The following is a 16707-nucleotide window of genomic DNA, read 5'->3' as shown; positions in this document are numbered from 1 at the left end:
ATATTATAAGGTGATATAATTTCACATATTTATTTGAATCAAAGATTATAATTTTATATAACTAAAATATATATCTTAATTAATAATTAATTTAAAACAATTAATTAATAATTATAAGTTTTTACTATAAAAGTTTAAATAATTTTGTAATCATAGTTCCCTAGATTATAAACTAGTATATATTAAAAAGAGAAGGGTTATAAACAGTGATAAGGGTTGAGCCTAGCCAAATGGCCTTTCTGTCGGTTGTCTGGTTTTTAGGTTCATTGGCTTTGACAGAACTAGCTTCCCTCCTAGAGTTTACCGGACCTTCAATATGTGTTCTTCTGCTGATACGTCTTATGTCCTTCCGTCCTCCACCGTATCCGTCTTTCACTTCTTCTTTCCCATCTTCTATTCCACGCTTCTCCAAAATGTTGTCTCCTTGGTTGGGTTCCGATTTTCATTGTTCTTTACCAAAATTTGAGGGGATGTATTTGATTTGTGATTCTTGTGATGGCTTCCCATTTTGATTGTTCTTTATCAAGATTATGGCGATTATGAGTTTTTAGGGTCCTGTTTTGGCAGGGGAACTCGGAAGATATATTCGATTGGAATATGCAACCATATCGGTGTTTGATCCCCGTTTTTATGGCCTGCTTTATAGACACCCTCCCTGGAGACAATGAGTATGTATGTATATTTTTGTAGGGTTTGATTTGAAGCTAAAATATCTCCTCTGTAGATACGTGATTTGAAGCAATCACTTGGAATACCCCTTCTCTACCCCCTCTTTCTATACTTCTTCTTTGTTCCTCTTCTGTTCCCTCTCTCTATCTACAACAAAAAATCAATTATTAACATAAAAATAAATTCCATCTTTGCTGCTCTTTGTTTTACTTGATTACAAATTCATGTTTGATTTCTATTTTCAAAGCTATGTAACAGTGGAGAGGATGGAGGAATCGACGCCCAAGTTCCCAAGAAATCGACGAGTTCCCTTATCCTATCCAGTCACTCGATTTGGTGCTAATTTACAAGGGGTATTGTAACAGTTGGTAAAAATAGGTCAAGAATCCTCGGTCAAACATCGTGAAGTCCTTTGTAATTAGACATATTGTACACACAATTGTATTATTATAAGCAATTGAATTCGATATTTTTATAATTTCTTGTAAATTTAATCCATTTTGTGCTTAGGCTTTAACCTAATATTTGATTTCTAGTTTTATAGTTTTTTTATTAACATATAGCGAAATCAAATGAATGGAAACTATCGAATCCAAACAGTTTAAATGTAGAACTTTAAACGTCATTTCACGAAAATTCTTGTATTGAAATTGAATTCCATTCAGGTTTTTGAACTCATCACATATGGCATAATCAGCAGAATGTACGAGATATTTTAAGGAATCAAATTTATTATTAATAAAATTTGAGAACAAAAAATAATAACATTACCATAGAATAATGGTGAGTAAATACATTTTAAATAAATACCCAAGCATTTATATGTTTTGTATTTGTATACACACTCAAGAAATTGTAGGTTATGTATTTTATAAATATTCAAGTATGTATATGTTATGTATAATACCAAAAGACTAAATGTTTATACATTCAATTAATAATTTTGAAATCATATAGTACCAAAGGAATTAGCCATCTACCCAAATTGAAAGTTTTACTAACAATTTCACTCTCTATCTTAGGTATCCCTCTCTTTCTCCACACTTGCACTCACAAACTCATGCACATGCATGTGAATCCTCTAAGATATTATAGTACAAATAGTAATTTCCATGAAGCTTCCTTTGTACAAATTAAATCTTAGAAAATATCATATGTACAATTTCCTACTCATATCTTCCTTACAACTCTCGAACCTTACTCTATATTTCACAATCTTTTCTTTCAAAATAACTCAATTTCCAGCCATTTTCTCCTCTTCTAAACCCACCAAATTGAGAATAAGAGAGGATGTTTCCTCCCTTCTTTGGCAGCATTCAATTCAGCCTTATACCCCCATGTTTTCTTGAGTTTACAAGCCTAAAACACCACCTAATAAGCCTTGTGTTGTTTCAAAAATAGAAGGCCAAAACAACCCCAAAATCCCTCTTTTTCTCCTTTGTTTCTTGCTGAATTTCGAAGACCAAAGAACCCCTATAAGAGGCTATTTTTTCTGAGAGAAAGAGGTGTTACTTCTTGGTTCCATTTCTGAATCGAGTAACCTACAAAAAACGTTAGTAATGAATGCAGTGGCTGAGACTGGAGTTAGACTCGATTCCCTTAAACTGATTCGACGTCTGTTCCCAGGGTACAACAGCCTAAACAGTGTGTATTGTCGGATATGTCTACTTGCCTGAAAGAATCGTCAGAAAAGGTTGTAGAGAAAAAGAGGAAAAGATGAGTATTTTTCATGTGTGTCGAATGAGACAGTAGAGGTATGCTTTTATGTTGGTTTATGTAACATCAAGAAAGCAATTCTTCATTAAGGAATTAATTGTGAAAATAAATGTCATTACTACACAATGAATGCATCAGGTACAAAAATTTAAACTAAGGACCAAAAATTTTAAAGTTTAGCAAAACAAGGGTTGCACATGCGCAAGTTTTCAGAGTTGCATTCGTGTCTGCATTCCACGCCCATGCACAAGTTTGGTGAATTTGGCCTAAGAAATCCAAGATTCACACCCTTTTCATGCGGATAGTGTGATATTCCCATTTTCACAGCCAGAAAAGACCGATTTTGTTTATGCTTTATAAAAATAAGAATATCTCTTTTTAATAAAAATGTTGTGGAATTTGTTCCCAGTAAAACATGATAAATACGTTATCAAAGCATTTCCAAATAAAAGTATTTTTATTCATTTTAAAACATTTGGGATGTCATCGTCAATAGAGAAACATAAGCATAAACAAAACTTACATTCATTATCACTAGTGATTTGTATCTCCTTAATCTCTCAATGTAATGTGACTTCATATCAATACATGTGTTATAAATAAACTGAGTGGGTCAGATTGGGAAACCTGGTGAGTACATAGGGTTTTCAACCCACAATAATAGAATTATTATGTTTAAACATTTAAACAATCGAACCAATTACCCATCCCCATTATCATCTTTATTCTACCCTAAGAATTCAGCTCTTCCTCGTTTATTTATTCCTAAGGGTTATCCTAAGGAATAGGCACGAAATCCATCGTTGCCAAGGTTGACTCAACAGGCACTAAATCCATAGTTATCAAGGTTTATCTCGTTTATTGACAGTATCATTTCCGAGACTCCTCTTGCAATACAGGTCAATGGGTTTTATCTCGTTTATCGACAATATCGTTTCCGAGAATCCACTCGCAATACATGTCAATGGGTTTTTAGAGTACACCTAGTGAATACACAATTCAAAACACCTACAAGTTGCGAGCCTGCTAGTGTCCACTAGACTGTCTAGAATAGTCTGCGGTTGTTATCCATACTCTACTGGATGATGGGGCCAACACTTGGATAAAAGGCTTCTCTCATGGTTCACCTTTCACCGTTACCTCATGGTCTATATCACCTCTTCATCATTTTATTTTTGTCTCATAAAAACTATTTCATCTACCCATGTTTTACCCAACACATTTTGTAGATACAAAATATGAATACAGTTTAAATAATTTAAAACATGTATAAAAATCTTTCACCCAACACAGACAATAAGTATTCAGACAATATACACACATAGCACGTAGTTTATATAAAATACTTCATATCTATGTGTAAGATGAAATTAACTATGCACTCACATAATACGGTGGTGACTCGGTACTCGAACAGCACCTCGTTACTCTCAACACAATTTTCCTCGGACAAAACCTAGTATAATTACCGCTAGAGTTTAGTCTAATATTTACCAAGACTGATTAATAGTCTAACTATTATTACTATTATATAAGTGTTAAAAAAATACTTATATAACCCATAATAATAGCCCAAGTACTTATTATAAGGTCCTAATAACATTACTATTTTGAAACATAAGTTATACTAAAGATAGGGTAGGCATAGCTCACTTACAGCGGGTTTTCTCGAAAACCAGGCTTCGCCGGAGTAGCATTCCCGAGCCGAAAGGCTCCTTTCTTGGGGCTTAGGGAGCCTCGGGGCTTCCTTCGGGTGCTAGGGGGTTTACATAGACTTTAGGGGGCTTAAGGGAGGCTAGAGAGAGAGTTTAGAGAGAGAAAGTTGAAGGGGAGAGGTGTGGGAAATGAGAGAACCCGACACCTTTATTTATAGAGTGAAATCCTGATGGACTCACCGAGTTGGTTCACGGACTCGCCGAGTCGGTGCCACGTGTCATCACCTGATGGCTTTTCTTGGGGAGAAACACTTGGCCCATATTTAGCCACGTCACCCCTTTTGCAGCAGCACCCTGCCGACTTCTAAACCGCGTAACCTTCACATACGAGCTCCGTTTTAGACGTTCTTATTTTCCATGCGTAGGTAAAAACAAGATCTACAACTTTCGTTTAGACTCTGTTGGCTAATTCTCGACCGATCTTAAATTTAACAGTAGGAGGAGATTAGATTGTTAAATGACCACGAATAATTCGTAACTCCTTCATACGGACTCCGTTTTCATCTGTCTTTTTACCGTTGAGTTCCTATTAATGAGATCTTCAACTCTCATTAAGGTTGCGTAAGCCAAAAACTACTCGTACTAAAATTCGAGTTTCGGGTTGTGCACTGTTAGGCCAAATCTTAGAAAATTCATAACTTCCTCATACGAAGTAAGATTTGGGCGTTCTTTTTATGGATGTTCTCGGTTTAGTGTATACTACAACTTTGGATTATATCACTAAGGCTAAAAAGTCCTCCACCGTAAATTCACTATTTATGTCTCCTGTGTCAGTTTTGCCGTAAAACTTCGACGGGCCATAACTTCTTCGTTATAACTCGGATTTCGGCATTCTTTATATGTACGGAAACCTTGTAACATATAATTCAACTTGGTTAAGATTATTTATTCTAAATAATCTTTTGCCCAAAAGTCATTTTCGACCCCTATTATCTCTAAATTGACTATCCCGGATCTACGAGCGTTACAGATAGTAGTTCGATTAAAACCATATATATAATCTTGTAAGTGTATCATACATTTAAGCTTGTAAACTTACTTGAGTATGGCCTTTCTACTAATTTGGGACTAATTTCCACACCCACCTCTCTTACCAACTTCTTTTCTCAAATACTCATCTTTGAGCATCGATATCTTATTCACATATACTCCATTTTGTACATACAATGTATCATTCGAAGCTCTTACAAAGAAGAACACAAACCCTCTTACAGTTAATTATATATACATTATATTGATATGTTTATATCTATCCAAAGTTAGTAAATATATACATATTTATACTAAAATTTCCAAAAATCCCCCACATGAATGGAGATTAATCTCTGCACATCGAATTTCCATACGAAGCTTTTAACAGTTGAATCATCCATAGAATATTTAGGTATTACCCTTTTAAGCTATTTTTAAGTTTATCTTAAATTATCTTTGAAACTAGATAAAGTTTGAAACTTTATCTAGTATAAACCTTAGAAGATTTAGATCTAATGATTTAGGCCTTGGTCTTAAACGATTAAGACCTTAATGAAAAGTTTGTTGATTTTTCGATATTCATGACACGTCCAATAGGGTGTTGCAATGCGATTCTTGATGTCCAGACATGGATATTTTGTCTGTAGTATTTCCCAATGTGGTCGGGGTTATATCGATCGTGTTAACCGTTGACTGATGACTTTGACCAAGTTGACCATTGATTTTTCACCAAGTTTGACTTTTGGTCAGACTTTGAGGAATGGGTTGTAGATTAAAATTTGGCCTCTATTTGTTGTCTAGGTGATTCGTGGGACTTTTTCTCGCGTGTTTGAGCATATATTGGTAATTTGTCAGTTTTTCGATTCAGGTGAGTTATCTCACTATACTATGTGTTACAGTTGGTATCCTTTGAATGATCAGATGTAGATGTATTATGATATGTTAGAAAGGGAAGTAGGATAGTATAATATTGATTGTATGATATGTTAACATAGTATGTTTGAGGGGTTGATGGTGGATCGACATTAGAGCCATTAACCAATGTTGATAACTAGACATGCAGTAGAGCTACTAGTCGTCGTTGATGACTAGACGTGCACTAGATTTGTTACTCACCGTTGATCAGGTGAATCAAAACTAAAGTTGAGAGCATTTGTTTGTATGAATTTATGTTTGTATTGTGTTATGTATTATTTTATGGAACTTACTAAACTTTATGCTTAAAGTTTTTGATTTAATGTTTTCAGGTAGTTCCTCTGATCGGGGAGGTGTCGGCTTGAATATACGACGTGTGCATCACTATTATTGTATCTCAGACTTTTGTTGTTATAATGATTTAATATATTCTGGCTATGACATGATCATGTTTTGGAACACAATTTATTACTTTATCTTTTTATCAAAGTGTTTGAAATTATTTGCTTATATTTTTAAATGACAAAAAATTAGCTTAACTTTTGGGACGTTACAAATTTGTTGTTTGACATATGAGATTTATGAATTGATTTATCATTTTTGTTAGTTTTTTTTTTCTATTATTTAATTTTATCTACAATTCTATTGTTTGAACATGAATGCATCTCCTTGTTGATTTAAGTTTTATGAGATTGAATCATCACATTAATTTGTTCAAGCTTTGAGTTTTGAAAATACTTTTTGATGGAGAAGTTATAAAAAAACATCAAAGTGATGTTGAATATAAGGATGCTTGCAAGATGTTCGATTTAATGTGTCAAAGAACTCACATATTAGAAGTTTTGAATTCTTAAGTATTTTCTTGTTGTTTTCATTTATTTATATGTAAAAATATTGATATAATTGTTTTATAAGAACATTGAATAGTTTTTCTTAGAGTTAATTTGTTTGACAAAATGATAGATACATTTAACATATCAAAAAAAAAAAAGTTTGTATCGTAACTTTATGTTACGATCAAAATTGTTTACAAAACATAGTTCCCAAAAGTATTAATCACGAATCAGAGTATCCCGAAATCAAATATCAAAATCAGAAGAATGTGTACGATCATTCCTTTGTTTATCCCAATCATCTGAAGTACCTAAAACATAAAATTTAAACTATAAGCCAAAGCTTAGTGGGTTCTCCCAAATTACCACACACAACCAATACATATAAAACATGCATATATGAGCCTTCAGCCCGAATGGACCGCTTCGCAGGGACTATAGGCTATCTAGATCGCTCTCTGGGCCTTTATGTCACACCCCAAACCAGAACGGCGAAAACGTTTGGGGGCGGAGGATGTCATGTACAGTATCACAACAATTGCATAATAGTAATAAAAGTACAACAACCATTACATTGATAAAATATAGTTTTACATTCGTGCTCAAATCAATGTATAATTGACACCAAAATGTATAGCAAAAACTAAAAGACATGAGTATATGAAGCTCCATCTTCTCAAAACCTATAGATACCCGTTTACCGATTTCCTAAGCATACAAGTATTTTTGAAAAGAATGTCAAAAATTAAGTTGGTGAGTTCATAAGCATGTTTGTAATTGAAATCTGTCATTTGTTCCTTGAAAATGTAAGTATGTTTTCCCAGAAAGTCCTATATTTTCTGTTGTAAATGTGTTGTAGTCTTAATACCCTAAGACCAAAATGTGTAAATGTTGTTGTACTCTGAGATAGTATAATGTATTTTTAATTCACATAAAACCATGAAAAATATGTTTTCTCTGTACCGGAATAATATTCTATATTTGTACTTGTATAAAAACCATGTAATTGTAAGTGCCTGGATTCACCAGTTGTACTGTAAGATACTATATTATAGTTTTATTATTTAATAAAAGTATGTGAAGTTGTTTACTTATTCATACACTAATCGTATTGTTTAATATCAAGTTGTAAGTTATCATAATTGTAACATCCCAAAAACAAGTCTGAAAATTTCGTTTAATTAAATAATAAAAACCATAGTCGATAAACCTCATATAAAACTCATAAGCAATGTATCTCAAAATATTATAACAACTATCAAGTATATCAGAGTATAAACATCCCAGGCTGAACAAATGGTGTGTGCACTGCAATCTTTCCGAGCTCCTCTTTTGAAAACTGAGTGCCTGAAACCAAAACTGAAAACTGTAAGCACGAAGCTTAGTGATTCTCCCCAAACTACCACATACCATACAATGACATATAAAGCACATACTGGTCCTTGCCCACTGCATTAGACCGAAATCCGAAAACTGCATCAGACCGAAGTCTGGAAACTGCATCGGACCAAAGTCTGGAAACTAACCAGGGCCTTGCCCTCTGCATCGGACCGAAGTCCGAAACTAACTGGGACCTTGTCCCCTGCATCGGACCGAAGTCCGGAACTAACTGCATCGGACCGAAATCCGGAACTGACTGGGACCTTATCCCCTGCATTGGACCGAAGTCCGGAAACTGACTGAGCATAACATAGCATAGTATAAACATATCAACTAGCATAAGCACATATACTGCATATTGCATCGAACCGAAGTCCAGAACACATAACACAAAGACATGCTTGAATCACAAAGACATTAAGCACACTGAACCATCGGACCAAAGTCCGGAACTACTGCTAACTAAACGAGCCGACATTGTGGCCGTAGACCCGTTCCTACTGGAAGGAAAACTCACCTCACACTGCTGAAGTTCCGCAGACTCAATCCCACACTGCTGAAGTCCCACAGACTCGACCTTAGCTGCTAGATGATAGATTCCCGATCTATCAACATCAAAATAACACCCAATTAATAATTGGGTTCCATTACATAACTATAAAAACATACTTTGGATAGTTACTACATTACCCTAAGCTTGGCTTACCCAAGCCCAAGGCCTAAAGTCAACTAAGGATCAAAGCCCAACATATGGCCCAATTTTCCAAATTAGGCCCAAACCTCTACATGGGCTTCCCTTAAGGCCCAATTGTTCAGTCCAATCCAATATGTCTCATTCTAAGGGCCCAATATCATACAACTATCTAAGCCCGACTATGTCCCATCTATGGCCCAATATTCTAAATTGGGCCAAATCCTTCATATGGGCCTTACCCTAAAGCCCAACTAATTACTCTAGTCCATTTGATTATTCTTGGATGGCCTAATAATAAAACAATTATCAAAGTCCAATCGAAAGGTCCAACTCTTGGCCCAAGTGAAACTAGGGTTTCACATAAAATGACAATTAGGGTTAAGTGTTTCTCACTTAACCCATTAAAGGCTTAACCCACTAAGGACTTAATTCATTAAGTCCATTATTGCTTAAATTAGTTTCTGCCAATGATTAGTATTTAATATTTCACTTATTAAATAATTATCGTGTGTGTGTCCCGATAGCTTCTCAAAATTAGGGTTTTCTCACTTATCCCATTAAGGACTTAATCCATTAATTCCTTTACCCTACTAGATAAATGACATGGAATAATTTGGGCTTAATTCACAATCCAATCCCAATAGCCCACAAGTGGGTCCAATAAGTCTATTGCCTAATACTCATAGTTATGGTTTTCCACCCAAACATGGCGCAATAGGCCCAAAATAAATCTTTAAACCCATTAGGGTTTTGGCTAGGTCCATTAGGGTTTCACTTGCGGGGCACCACCCACTACCACCTCAGGTAGTGGTGGTCTACGGCGGCACACGGTAGCGGCCACCACCTTACGGTGGTGGTTATCATTATTTTTTATTAACCAAAGATAATTACAATTGCATTGTTTAATCTAAACATAAACACACACACACACACACTAACTAACACACACACACAGCCACACCATGGTGGCTGGTGGTGTTGCTTGGTGGCAGCCACCACCTCACGGTGGTGGTGGCCCTTCTTCTCACTTTTCCAACCAAGCATGGCACACACACAACACACACTAAGAAAATACTCTTCTATGATCGAGAAATGGATCCAAAACTCCCACCTACGGTGGTCGGAGGCGGCAGTGGCACAACAACTAGCAATAGCGGCGTAGATCGTTGAACGATGGTCTCTAGCGGCGGCGGAGTGGCGACTGATAATGACAATACCCCACCACGACTATGGTGCCGATGCAAAAGTAGCTAATAGTGGCAGGAGGCCCACACAACAACGAATCCTGACCCACATAGGGCTTGCTTCTCCGATCCGGCGACTCTGATTGCACACAACGACTCTAGCAACATGTCGCGGTGGCGACACTTTGATGGGAAGGTGGCCGAGAGGCGGCTTGGCCTGATCGGAACAACATGGATGGCAGCGATTGGGATGCTCACAGGAGATGAGGTTTGCTTCCTCAACCATGGCGGTAACAATGACAACCGAGCTTGTCGGTCAAAGCAGCTCTTCTCGTCTACAGTGGTGGTGGCTGGACATCCTTCGATGATGGCGGCTATGGGAGGTGAAGGAGGAGGGTGGGAAAAAATGGCAATCAATGCTTAGGGGGGGGGGGTGTTTGGCGGCTGCATACATGCCCTAGGGTTAGGGTTTCACGAGATATATACCCCGATTAAATAGAACTTCCCATGATGTCAAAGTAGTCCCTCTCTCTCCATTTCTTTCAAAGTAATCCCAAAAATTACCTTTTCCACCCTGCCCTCTAAAATTCTTTACAAGTTAAATCCGAATATTACCAACAGCCCCTTACTCCATAAAATCTCTTCAAATTAAGACCCAAAAATTACCATTTAGTCCCTGTCTTATATAATACTTAAAATTAAATTCAGATTTTACACTTTTAACCCCCGGCTTCTAGAATTATTCACAAATTAGTCCGAGACTTATATTTATAAATTTATTTAAATAACTGTGGTGTTACAACTCTCCCCCACTTAAATTAGATTTCACCCTCGAAATCATTCCTTACTATTCCTTACCCGCTCACTTCTCAAGTAACATGGTCATAATCCTGGGTACACCTTAGTCTTCTCAGGGTATCCGTGACCAACGCACACAGGGTTCTAAAATCCGCAGATAAATGAGTTCCTCGCAACAATATCACATCTACTCCATCTAAAATCTGCTGTCTCGAGATAGTTTGAATCCCTGGTAGACCGCCCATACTGAAATCATTATCGTTGCACCTAGTCCACTTGTCTCTGAGCTGCTTACTTAACTTCTGATAACTCGAGGTTCCCACTCGAAAACATAATTACACATCGCCTTATGCCTGCGATTCACTTATACCTAGCCAACACTCCGATAATCCCGTTGTGAGTGACTTAGGTGTTGTTTGTTTTTTCGAAGCGAAAATTCATGAAGTCTGCAGACCACCTCTGCAATCCTCTGTAGCAGAAGAGGTGGAACAAACGACTGCAACCTATAATAAGAAGCATGTTTGTTTTTTAACATCTGCAGACTGCTGCAGTAAACTAAAATTTAAATAAACTAATTTTATAAACTGAAAATGGTTTTCAACACTGAAATTTAATAATTCCAGACTTAAAACATTGAAATAATAATAACAAGAACATGTAAAAAAAACAAAAATATAAAACTTTTTTTAAAAAAAAAAACTTAAAAAAAATGTAAAAGAAGCTAATAGTTTTATTCTAAAAAAAACTAATTTTAAAAAACATTAAAAAAAGAAAATAATAAAAAAATTAAGAAAGTATTGCAAACGTTGTCTACAAAGTTCGTAAAAAATTACACACGTTAAAAAAGATGTAACTGAAATTGAAAATATTATTAATAAAACAGTAAAAAAATTAAAAAATTCAAGTTAAAAAAATCATGAAAATTATAAAATAAAATTGTATAACATCCGTAAATAAACATTTAAGAAAATCAAAGTTTAAAAAAAAATTAAAAAAAAAGTTATACAAAAGTTCTTAAAAAAAGACTTAGAAAAAATGAAAGTTGAAGAGGTTAAAAGAGGCAAGTCAATTGCTGTGCCACGCAGCACACGCACAGAGGTTTTATAGTCTGAAGTCTTCCAAAAAACAAACTGCTGCGAGAGGGAAAGTGTTGCGCGTGTGCTGCGCCGCGCAGCAATAAGTGGTTTGAAGAGGTTTTTATAGAAAAACAAACAGCACCTTAGCATAACCCAAGACAGCTGTGACTCTAACTACACATAAAATCCTAAAATACCATTACCGTTGGAGACCCAAAACTGTCTGAAACACTGATCTGCCTGAAAACACTGACTGCCTGAACACCGAACTACCTGAAACAACATGATGCTACATAGCTGCTTTCCAAAATCTATCGAGACCCTCCTGGTCTCAGTTCATTCGCCAGTCATCTGAAATACCGTGTTCCATCCCGACTGTGGAGCTAAAGGACCTCCTGATTAGTCACCTCACACGACTTCTGAACGAAATCCTTTTCTGTAACTAGTTGCCACTAGTTATCATGCCACTGTGACTCTACTACTTTCTTATCTAACCGATCGGGTCCATGCATTGAATCCTATCATCATCAAATCCAAGACTAAAAGTGATTGCTACATGACCATTGGTAGCCTCATGTAATAAATGACCTTAAGCAGTCCACTGCTTCCTTGCTCTCATCTTTGTAGTGACGCTTCTACAATCTTGTCATTGGCTTAACCAGGTCTAATCCGTCTGGGAAATTCCGAAATCCAATTTATGGATTTCCATATCCTCTCTGCTACACCCGAACTGGTGGGTGATATTGTTCTTTTCGCATCCTAACAACGCACTCACGCTATCTACCAACCTAGTGAATGTTGCGGCTACACCAACAAACTTACATCACTCTAGCACTATCTGCTAATCTTGTGAATGCTACGGCTACACCCTCAGACTTACAACACTCTATCATTATCTGGCTTCTAGGGAATGCTACGGTTACACCCTCATACTTACAACACTCTAACACTATCTGACTGCTAGTGAATGCTACGGCTACACCCCCAGACTTACAACACTCTCTCACACTATCTGGTTGCTAGTGAATGCTATGGCTACACCCACGGACTTACAACACTCTAACACTATCTCATTCGCCGGTTACTAATCCGATACATCCAACGTCGAGCATACACACGACCTAACATCCAAAACTAAACACATGGCCTGATAAGAATCCCCCATCTGATTCCCTAAGGCTTGCTGGCATTCATTCCGAGAACGCGATCTCATCATGAGCAAGTTTTTCCGAACTTCCATTTCACACTAACCTCAAACTATATAGCCACTTGGGTTGTCTTCCTTCCTAACAAAGATGTGAAGCTTATCCCAGTTTCAAAACTGCTCCTACTTCTGAATCCCTAGACGATTCTCCCCCACTTAGGTTCAACTAAGATTCCACAACACACAATATTGGAAGGATTCTCAATCCTTCTTACCACCAATGACCAATCTGGTAGAAACCACGCTTACCATTGCTAGTGTTCAACACCAGCTAATCCAAAATATCACACAACTTATAAAAATCCGAATAAATCTTCGGTAATAACTCGCTAGATCCAGGAAGCTCCGAATCTCAATTGGAGACCTCGGAATCTCCCACTACATCACGGCTTGTATCTTGGCTGGATCGACTAGTACACCCTTCTGGTTGACAGGGTGCCTAAGGAATTGCACTCTGCGCAACCAAAACTCACAATTGGGCCTAGATGATTATGATACATTGGGCCATTAAAATGCCAATTGTTTGGACTGGAATTAGTGATTGGGCCTTAAGGTAAGACGTTTTAAAGGTTGGGCCCAATTTGGAAAATTTGGCCATATGTTGGGCCTTGATTCCTAGTTTGACTTTGGGCCTATGGATTGGGCCTTGAGCTTAAATAAAGCCAAGCAAGGGGTAATATAGTAATTACCCAAAGTATGTACTTATGGTTATGTAGTGGGACCCAATTATTAGTTGGGTGTTATTTTGGTGTTGACAGTTCAAGAATCTATCATCCAACAGCTGGGGTTGATTCAGCGGGACTTCAGCAGTGTGGGGTTATGTCTACGGGACTTCAGCAATGTGAGGTGAGTTACCTTCCAGTATGGGTGGTTCTAAGGCCACAAAGTCGGCCCACCAACAGGGGTAGTTGGTAGATAATTATCTTTATGATAATTATCTTGGTATGTTTATGTGAGATGCGCATGAGGTATGCTTATGTGATATGCTTATGAGATATGCTTATGTGATATGCTTATGAGATATGCTTATGTGATATGTTATGTGTGTTAGTGGTAGTAGCAAGGAATAGTTTTTCCCTGACTCGGTTGTTAGGACCAAAGGGTAGGTCAGTACCCCAAATATGCCTAACTGTATGATTATATCCTATTATTGTATGATAGTGGTAGGGGCAAAATAGTCCCCGGTTACCGATTGAAAGATACCGATGGCGGAAACTGGTTGGAAGATACCGATGGCCGTTACCGGTTGAAAGATACCGAAGGGGTATACAGAACCCATGCAATGCTTATCTGCTAGTTTATGATTTGTTAGTATGTGATCAACACGTTTATGATGTTAGTATTTGGTCAGTAGGTTTATGATATATTATTATGTGATAGTGGTAGGGATGAAATAGTCTCCAGTTACCGGTTGAAAGATACCGATGGTATTATGTGGTATGTAGTATGATGGGGGAACTCACTATACTTCGTGCTTACGGTTTTCAGTTTAGGTTTCAGGTACTTTGTTTTCAAAGGATAGGAGTCGGCTTGATCGCAGCGCATCACAGTATCTTTTCCGCACAAGGGATCCTTGGGATTACACTCTAATATGGTTTTATGATACTATGTTTTGATTATTGACACTTTGGTTTTGACATGAGATATTATTATGGAAGTTTTTATATTGATCAGTTTTATACAATAACTTAATCAAAACGAAATTTTTGGCCTTGAATTTTGGGATGTTACACAAAGAGTCTGAAAACCCTAAGAATCCCAGTTTAAGTCCATATTGGACTAGGATTTCCTTATTGGGCCTAATGGACCAATAAGCATTCAATTCAACTATTTTGGGCTTGAAAACCCTATTTGGATTCTAAATGGACCCGATTCACAAATCTATAACATTTTGGACCATTAGGGTTTAGAATGATTCATTCTAACCCTAATGGGCCCTACTAGGTCATAACTAATCCAATTAACCCTAGTAAGCCATAAATCCATTCTTTTATGCCATTTTGGGCCATGAACCATATAATGAGCCCATTGGGCTGAAAAGTAATTATTGGGCCTCATAATTTCGAAACAAGGCTAGAAATGGGCCAAGCTAATCTACTTCCCTTCTCTTTAACCCATTTTCATCCTAAGTAAAAGAAAATGGTTAATTAATCCAAACCATGACACATCACTTTTGTTTAAAGGATAACCAAGCTTAATGCATCACATACATCTAGACAAGTCCCATATATCTATGCACACCCTTCTCCTTCCCCTATTCTTCTACTCTCGTCCGAAGGTAAACACACACACATCTTCAAATTTCCTTCAAACTCTCTAAAGCTCTCAAGAACAACTCCTCCTTCATTCCTCAAAATTTCGAGATTTAGAGTGTTTCCAAGGGGATTTTTCACCACAATCACTATCATTGGTATGTTATTATCAAACACAAACATCTTCTTTCATTTTAACATCAAGAAATCCTTCTTACATAGCTTTATTCCATGATCACACTCTTAGAAACTCCTTAAACTCGGAATACACTCAAGGAGCTTGCTATGACCAAAAATCTCTTCACCTCTTCTTCAAAAACCGAAACATCAAGCAAAGGTGAGTTCATACCCCTCTTGTTGTTGGTTTTACATGATTTTTGGGGGAGAATACAAGTAAAATGTGTAGATATATGTGTTATATGCATGTCTTGTGTGATTTCTTAGTTTATTGTGTAAAAATGTGTTAGATCTTGACAAATCTCGATATCTTAAGTAACATTGAGTAAAGATCCATGAACTAAGACATCTTATACATCATATTATCAAGTTAGAAGTGTTTATATGTTAAGATATAAAAAATTCAAAGCAAAAACCTTTTAAAGGGTCAAAATTGTCAAGAAAACAAAAGATAATGGCAAAATGTGACATTTATGTTTTTATAAGGATCAAACAGGTCCTACTTGTATAAAAATGGATTTTTATGATAGACATGCTTTCCAAAGGGGTAAAAAATGTAATTTTTAGCTCAATGGGCCACATGTTTGTTGGGCCTTGGTGGTCCACTTACATGCCTATTGGGCTTAAATTACCCTATTACATGTTATTGGGCCTTTGTGGTCCACTTGCATACTAATTGGCTTGGACTGAAATTCACATGTTAGTAGAGTGTAGCTATACCTTTACATAATTACTTAACTTCTTGTACTTATATACATACCTTTGGATTTGAAAATCTACAACATACACGTAAACATTATACATGGTGAAAAACATAACAAACATGAAAGGTTGAGAATCTAGTGAGACATGTCGGTTGGCACCTCTGAGTGTACAATCGTAGCCTGTAGTTATAACCAGAGTTTCCAGGAGGGAGAGAGGGAGTTTGTGTATACATATATACGGGGTGACCCCCCATGCCTTAGTTGTTCGCTACAGCTAGACTATGCCAGTCTAGGGCGACAAAACCTTGAGCAAATATCGGCGTTTGGAAAATGCCAAGACAGACAACCTAGTCATTATCATGCATTGTTATAACGGCTTATATAGAGATCCAATATCAATTTAACATATCAAAGATTA

Source organism: Lactuca saligna, chromosome 3, assembly GCF_052625555.1.
Source record: "Lactuca saligna cultivar CGN05327 chromosome 3, ASM5262555v1, whole genome shotgun sequence".
Lineage (NCBI taxonomy): Eukaryota > Viridiplantae > Streptophyta > Magnoliopsida > Asterales > Asteraceae > Lactuca > Lactuca saligna.
Note: the sequence above shows the minus strand (reverse complement) of the source record.